This window comes from Aethalodelphis obliquidens, unplaced genomic scaffold (genome assembly GCF_003676395.1).
Source record: "Aethalodelphis obliquidens isolate GAN/ISIS:26980383/991018 unplaced genomic scaffold, ASM367639v1 scaffold14, whole genome shotgun sequence".
Taxonomy (NCBI): Eukaryota; Metazoa; Chordata; class Mammalia; order Artiodactyla; family Delphinidae; genus Aethalodelphis; species Aethalodelphis obliquidens.
Genome location: NW_020837958.1, coordinates 2404782 through 2413380, shown reverse-complemented (window position 1 = coordinate 2413380; position 8599 = coordinate 2404782). Strand labels below are relative to the sequence as shown.

The 8599-nt window shown below is 46.7% G+C and overlaps 1 long non-coding RNA gene across 1 annotated transcript; it reads left to right on the top strand.

Moving 5' to 3' along the window:
* Positions 1–1404: 1404 nt before the first annotated feature.
* LOC113624727 (uncharacterized) lies at positions 1405–7588 on the top strand. Its single transcript, XR_003434445.1, has 3 exons — positions 1405–1620; positions 1879–2579; positions 7216–7588. It is a non-coding gene; the product is annotated as an uncharacterized LOC113624727 (long non-coding RNA).
* Positions 7589–8599: the final 1011 nt, after the last annotated feature.

Genomic DNA, 8599 nt, shown 5'->3' with positions numbered 1-8599 from the left:
GTGTGTGTGTGTGTGTGTGTGTGTGTGTGTGTGTGTGTGTGTGTGTGAAGACAGACAGAGAGAGGGGGGACAACTCTGGTCAGAGTGTGGGCTAAAGCTTGCGGGAGGAGCTAAACAGGGGCAGGAGGGCTCGTCCCAGCACCCAATCAGGTGTCTTGAATTTTCTTCCCAGTTCACGGATGAGAAAGCAAAGGAAGGCTCGGGGAACTTCAAGGTCATATAGACAGCGAAGGTTAGAACTCTATTCTGTCTAAGCTCCATTTCCCCATTTTATGTTGGGTGTGTGAGTGTATATGTGCGTGGGGGCTTAATTCCTTCTTCCATTTGAATGAGAAAATGCCGCGGGGCGGGGGGCAGGGTGGAGGGAGGTGGGAGGGCGGAAGGGCTCTGGCAATTCCCGCTTCTAGGAGTAAAGGCGCCACACTTTTGGAGCTGTCTCTCTTTGGGAAATTCACCAGGATGGGCCTTTATACAAACATGAGGCAAGTCCCCGCCCATTGTCCTTGGGGAGGGGGTGGGGTCACCCCAATCTCTACGCAGATGGAGCGGAGTGCCTTGAGTTCTCTTGAATGATGTGAATCTATCTTTTTAACCACCCTTCACCCTTGAGGAATGGGGGAGAAATAATCTTCCCGGAGCGAGATTCCAACTGGACATGAGGTGCCTCCTCGGGAGGTTTTTGAAGATTGAATAATGGAGATGAGGAAGGTACTGCGGACCCTTGTGACTGATTGGTATGGGCCATCCAGTCATTCATTAATTCACCCAAGCTCTGCTAGGCTTTGGGAATTTACTGGCGAGTTACCCACCAGCTGAACTTTGGGAGAGTTAAAAGGGCAGCAAAGCAGCCCAAAATAGTAGAGCTAAGATTGTAACTGACCGCTAGACCTGTGAAGCCCACCTGGAGTCTTGATGTCAGGGTGGTGGGAGAATGGGGTCTCTGGGTCGTGTCAGTATTTGGATAGTTTAAGATCAGGATGATCCAGTGGGTGGTAAGATAAATTTACAGTTAGAGTCTGGAATCAGGGAAATGCAGCTTAGAGACGTGTTTGGTTAGTAGAGGTTATTTTTTCATTTGAATTTAAATGCCTTTAGGTGGGGATTGGACTCCCAGCTTCCTGGGTTCTCACCACTCCTTACTGGCCCCATCGGATTTACATTACAGGCCGTCTGCCCAGCCCTGTGGCTAACAGAGTTTTCCACCCTAACAGTGGATGTCTCCAAGTTTTGAGAGTCTATTAATTCAAGTATAAATGAACCAAAGGCAGATGTGCAGAATCTGGTAATGGTTTTAAGCTTTGAACTTCTCTCTGAGTCTCACTGGAATGAGATAATAATGGTGATCTTTACTGGTGATCTTTATTGATGACAATAATAATTGGTGATAAATAATGGTGAATAAGTTGACATTCATTTCCATTCATTCCACATGTTTATTAAGAACTGCTATGTGTCAGCACTTTTCTAGGTCTTGGGAGTACAGCAGTGAAGAAAACAGACAAAAATGGAACTTGAATTCCAGCGTGGGTGGAGGGAGACAGACAGTAGAGAAGATACATGATTGAAACGCATGGTGTATTAGACGGTGATAAGTACTATGGAGACAAAGTGGGAACGAAGGTAAGAAGTTTGGGAGGAGGAAGGCTTAGATAGGGCGGCCATCGTGGGCTTCACTGAGAAAATGAATCTTTAGTAAAGACCTGAATTAAGTGAGGGAGCTGCCATTGGGGGCAAAAACAGGCAGAGAAAGCAGCAAGTGCAAAAGCCCTGAGGGGGGACCAGGCCTGGGGTTTTAGAGTAGCCCTGTCAGCATACCATGCACTGTTCTAAGATATTTCACTTCTATGAGGGAGGTAACATTATTGTTCCCATTTACAGATGGGCAAACTATGGCCGGAGAATCTAAGAAACTTGCTGTGGATTAGATAAGAGGTGGAACCAGGCTTCTAACCCAAGCTGCCTAACTCCAGAGCTTGTGCTTTTAAATACTAAGCTGTGTTGAAGAGATCAGACCCAGGTACTGAAGACTTACACCTCCAGCTATAAGCAGCCTTCCAAGCCCTGGAGGAAAACCCTGGGTGTGGTGGGAGGGGAGGGAGTGACTCAGACCTTGGCTGGCTTCCCGCTGAGTCACTGCCGAGGGGCCATGAAAGGAGTCGAGTGGCACTCAGGCTTCACCTCCTCACACTGGTAAATTCCTGTCTTCTGGGGGAGATGCCTGGCGGCAGACCCGAACCACACATCGTTGGTGGACAAGTTCGTCTGACTTTCCTAACAGCTCTGTTGTGGAACCGTGGGTGGGCTCCATTTCCTGGTGTGGCCCTACAGCCAGCAAGAGGGAACACTCCCGGAAGTTGACTTTCTGCCCAACCTAGCTCTGTATCCTCCAACGTGTCCTGGATGGACACATTCTGTCCCTCGTCAGGCTGGCTGTGTTGCATCTCAGGTGAACTCTTCAAGAACAGCTGTGTGCTTGCCATGCCACTACAGAGAGCAAGATGCAAAGGGCAGCCACACACGTTGCCCTGGGGCTCATTCTCTTGACATAGTCATTCAGGAAGACAGCAAGGAAGAAATGCGTAAGTACTACGGCAAGTATGTCAAGTTTGTTATGATTTCAAAACAGGGATTGACGAATAACAGTAGCTAGCAGGGACTGAGCACTAATTACGTGCCTGGCGGTTTCGAAGTGCTAACCATGGTATATCTCATTTTCATAGTTCTCACAACACCTAGTTAGGGAAGTGCTTCCCATTGTACAGAAAAGACAACAGAGGCTCAGAGAGGTCACACATAGGAAAGGGCAGGAAGGACAGTGGGAATAAAATCCTGGAGTCAGGAAAGTACGAGCCTGGGCTTCCCTAGCAGTCCGGTGGTTAAGACTCCGTGCTTCTGGGCTTCCCTGGTGGTGCAGTGGTTAAGAACCCGCCTGCCAATGCAGGGGATGTGGGTTCGATCCCTGGTCTGGGAGGATCCCACATGCTGCGGAGCAACTAAGCCCGTGCGCCACAACTACTGAACCTGAGCTCTAGAGCCCATGAGCCACAACTACTGAGCCCGTCAGCCACAACTACTGAAGCCCAAGTGCCTAGAGCCCATGCTCCACAACAAGAGAAAGCACCACCATGAGAAGCCCACTTACCAAAATGGAGAGTAGCCCCCGCTCACTGCAACTAGAAAGCCCACGCAGAGCAATGAAGACCCAACACAGCCAAAGATAAATTAAAAAAAAAAACGGGGTTTGATCCCTGGTCAGGGAACTAAGATCCTGCATGCTCCGCAACGCAGCCAAAAAAAAAAAAAAAAAAAAGAAAGTACAGCCTGGATTTAGAGAGCTCCAAGGAGCTGGAGCAAAAGGATGGAGGAGGGAGGAGGATAGTGATGGATGAAGCTGGAGAGGACCAGTGAGACCAGACTATGAAGTCTGGACTTGAGTTCATAGTAGCAGGGAACCACTGAAGATGTTCCATCATGTTTCTCCTTGGTGCCCCAGAGGTATCACACCTTCGTCGCTTTGGTTTAGGGTCACTTTGGAGCATGAATAGTGGAGACTGAACAAACACAGTGGGAAGAACTCATACTGTCTGCATGGTGAGATCCCTCACTAGCTCCTCGCTCACCAAGCATCCTCTGTATTTGTTGAACCTCTGCTGCAGAATATCCTTGGATAAGAGCTGTATGTTCCCAGGAATGTGCTGTCCACAGCTGGCTGGTCCTCTCCACTCTGGCCATGCCCACCTTCCCTGATTCACATCTTTTCCTGGCCTTCACCTCCCTCCTCCCCAATTCTAATGTGCACATAAGTTGTTTTTGTCTAGCTGGCATTTCCACTACTTTTGCAAAGCTTCTCTTCCCTGTGCTCCTTCTGCGATCTAGCCAGTTTGCCTCACAACACTTTCTTGTGGTAGACGCCATTCGTTACCTACCCAATCTAGTCTCCTTCCTTCCTGGCTTAAGAAACCCCAATTTTGTTCAGGCTGACCACATGGCCAGCCCCAGGCCATGGATCATGATACATCTAAGCCAATCACATCCCTATTTCTCACTTTTCTAGACTCCCTTGCAGGTAGGGTATCCACGTGACCCAGTTGTTGCCTATAAGACCCGAGGGGAAGTCTGCTCTGGGGCTTCTGAGAAAGCTTTCAATTTTTTGACAAAAGAAAACAGCCTCTTCCCCATGACAAACCCTTCCCACTGCCCCCAAGGTAAACACAGTCGTGATGGCTAGAGCTCTCTGCAGGCTGGGAGGATGTCCACTGAGGGTTCTCAGCAGCCATCATTTGGAGAACGCCTGCTTTCCGAGGAGAGCGTACCATCAAACACAGAGAGAAAAGCATCAGAGCAGGGAGAGAGAGAAAGAGAGAAAAGTTGAAGTCTTATGTGAATGTCTTTATTCATACCTGAAAGCAGAACTACCCCTGGAATTCCAAGTTATGTGAACAATGCATGCCTTTCTTTTTTCCTTATGCGTGTTGAGATGGGTTTCTATTATTTGTAACCAAAGGTCCAGGTCTCCCATCTTGATGATAAATGTTCCACAGGACTCCCAACCTTCCTCTGCCTGTAACACCTGTGACCTTGATGGACTGTTAGGATGTGTGTGAGTCACATGTCATCCACCTGCCCGCCCTCAACCTCAGCACCCCCTCCCCAGCACACACACACAGACACACAGACACACAGACACACACATACACACACACACACACACACACACACACACACACAGATATCTCCATCTCTACCCTCTTGGTAAAAGCTGGCCCAAGGGAATGAGGAATCAGGAAACCCAGGGTGTCACCACAAACTAAGGCCACTTCAACTCCACATTGTGCTCAGAATGCCCTTGCAACACCCTTGTTTGAGAAACACTACAGTTAAGAAATGGGAGTCAGAGAAAAGCGGGCTGGGTGGGCAGGGGTGGGGTGCATGCGGTCCATGTGATCTGGGAGGGAATTTTGAGATTGTGCAGCTGTTCTCTCATTTGTTCATTCATAAAACATTCCTTTTGCCTTTATTTATTATTCTTATTGTTAATTGAGATATAATTGACATATAACATTAGTGTCAGGTGTACAACATAATAATTTGTTATTTGTATATATTGTGAAGTGATCACCACAGTAATCTATCATCACACAGTTATAAATCTGTTTCTCCTTGTGACGAGACCTTTTAAGATCTACTCTCTTAGCAACTTTCAAACATACAATAGTATTATTATTTTTTTTTTTTTTTGGCCACGCCGAGACATGGGATCTTAGTTCCCTGACCAGGGATTGAACCCATGCCCCCGGCAGTGGAAGCACAGCATCCTAACCACTGGACCACCAGAGAAGTCCCTACAACAGTATTATTAACTGTAGCCAACATGCTGCGCATTACATTTTATGACTTACTTATTTTAAACTGGAAGTTTGTACCTTTTGATCCCCTTTACCCATTTTGCCCACCCCCAACTCCCCCACCCCACCTCTGGCAGCACCGATCTGTTCTCCACGCAACACATTTCTCTGTTGAGCATCTACTTCGTGCCAGAGTCTAAAATGTTCCCTGCTTTCTCTATGTTTGCGAGGAAATGTAACGTACAGTATATGAAAGATACAAAACGAAGAAACTGGTGAGTCTCCATCTTCTCTCCTTCTCAAAGAGGAAATGACCTTAAAATAAAACAGATGAAATCCAGATTGGCAATGAGAGAGCCTTACTACTGAGTGGGATTTGGGATGTTAAAATGAGATATCACATTGGGAGTGAGAATCTCCTTTCCTGGAAACCTTCAGGATGAAGATCTAAACCACTGACTCATCATTACTAGGCACCTCCATCGGGTAATGCATAAAGCAAAGGCTTCCGAGTGAAGCAACTTAGCTTTGAATCCTGACTCCTTTCTTGAAATGGGTGGGTTTTGACAAATTGCTAAATCTCCCTGAGTCTTAGTTTTCTCTGAGTTACTGTGAGTGTTGTACGAAGACAATATTATGTACTATTGTTTGAGGGCTGACTATATTCTGGTTCTGATCTAAGCTCTATATGTCTCAATTCATTTAAACCTCACAACAAATGAAGAAACTAAGGCTTCGGAAGGTCAAATACCTTGCTGGTCAGTTGTAGAGCCTGGCTTTGAACTCAGGGAGCCTGGCTCTAGAGCTTTTGCTTGTAACCGGGTCACTTACTGCTGCCGTTCTTGGTAAAATGGAGACTCCTTTGTTTCAGTCACTAGGAGAGTGGTAAGTAAGATGCATGGGCTCTGGGGCCACACTGCCCTGGTTCAGATCCCAGGTTTATCACTCCTTAGCTGAGTTATTATGAGCAAATCATTTCACTTCTCTATCGCTGTCTTGATTTCTTCATTTGTAAAATGGAGCTGATAATAATGTTCTTAGGCTTTTTGTGAGAATTGAGTGAGTTAACACAATAAACTTTTTTTTTAAAGGCCATTGATTTTTAAAAAAAATTTATTTAGGCTGCGCTGGGTCTTAGTTGTGGCATGCGGGATCTTCGTTGTCGCGTGCAGGCTCTTTAATTGCAACATGTGGGATCTAGTTCCCTGACCAGGGATCAAACCTGGGCCTCCTGCATTGGGAGCACGGAGTTTTAGCCATTGAACCACCAGGGAAGTCCCAACACGATAAACTTTGATTCATACCCGGTACATGGTAAATGCTCAATAAATGTTGCCTAGTATTTTCTTTCAGGTCTCTTTGCTGCCTCAGGGAGGTTCCCCTCCCCACCTCCACCCAATCTGAATTATGTTCCTTCTCCGAGCACCATGTTCCTTTCCCATATAACACTCAGGACGACTTGCAATCATGTATAATTGTAACCACCTCACAGGGTTGTTATGATGATTAAATGAGATAATGTGAGTAAAGCAGAGCTTCCTGGCATATGTTTGGCTCTTGGCAAGTGTAAATTGTTATATTATTATCACCATTATTTACACTGGATGCCTTCCTTGGTTGAAATCACTGATGTTTTGATGTATTGACAATTTCACTAAATTGAAGGCACCTGTCAATCATAACCCACACCATTACTGATGCATTTCTAAGAAATACAAAATCATGACACAAAGCTTTCCTATCACGTAGAATTTCCATTTCATGCATATTGAAAGAGCTCTTTTAAGTCTTATTTAGACATAGATTTTTATCATGTATCAAGCTGCTCTGTTTCCTTGCCTTTTTAATACACAATAACTTTTCATTTCAGTGCCAAATCAGCGTGGAATCTTTTTGAAGACATTGTTAGTGGCGATTAAACCAACACCTGTGGTGCTAACAATGCAAAACACTCAAGGGAAAGGATGACGAGACGGAGAACTGTGACCAAGTTGGTGCACGTGCAGTCAGCTGCAGCTATATCACGACTATCTCCTGGCTGCCTGCAATTTGAGATACTGTTGATTACAACATACAGCCTTATTTCAGAGATGTAAAAATATGAAAAAAACGTGTCATAAGTTTGATGGAATACAATATTAAAATTTAAATGTCCTCGCTAACAGTCATGTGGTTCCTTATTTGGTTTTCCGAAAGCCACCGTGGTTCAGATCAAACCTATATAGGTTTTCCTTCTTTTTTTTTTTTTTTTTTTGCGGTACGCGGGCCTCTCACTGTTGTGGCCTCTCCCGTTGCGGAGCCCAGGCTCCGGACGTGCAGGCTCAGCGGCCATGGCTCACGGGCCCAGCCGCTCCGTGGCACGTAGGATCTTCCAGGGCCTGGGCACGAACCCGTGTCCCCTGCATCGGCAGGCGGACTCTCAACCACTGCGCCACCAGGGAAGCCCGGTTTTCCTTCTAAGTAATGGCTTCATCTTTAGCAACAAGCTTTGCGTTTGTTAAAGCAATGCTGGCTGCTGTAAAAGCTAAACCCTAAAACCACATCGGTTAACACTCTAAAGGTTTATTTCTTGCTCGTGTAAAGTCCAAATCAGGTGTTCCTCGTTGGCAGCAAGGGCTTCACTCCATGTGGTCATTCAGGGATCCAGATACATAGATTTTGTGTTGCAACAGATCATTTCAAGGGCTTCCCTGGGCCTGTAACATAGAAGGTTTCGTGGGCTGAGCCTGGAGGTGGCTTGCACAACACACTTTTTCTCACATTCCACTGTCAGATCTTGATCCTATGGCCACATCTAACTGCAAGGGAGGCTGGGAAATGTCCTCTAGCTGTGTCACCGGGAGGAAGAGGAGTTCGGTGATCAGGCACCAATATCTGCTCCAGGCTTTGTGGGAAATTCAAGCACTGTGACGGGCATGCTTATAAGTGAATTCATTTCACCCTCACAGCAACCCCCTAGGTGGTTGCTATCTTCATTTTACAGGTAAAGAAACTGAGGCTCAAAGAGATGCAATGACTTGCTCAAGGCCACATCGCTCCACAGTCAGGGAGCCAGAGTTGGAGGTCTTGCTCCCTATGTTCTTCCATTACACCCACCTGCCTCTTATTATTATTATTTTTTTGCGGTACGCGGGCCTCTCACTGTTGTGGCCTCTCCCGTTGTGGAGCACAGGCTTCGGACGCGCAGGCTCAGCGGCCATGGCTCACGGGCCCAGCTGCTCCGCGGCATGTGGGATCCTCCCGGACCGGGGCAC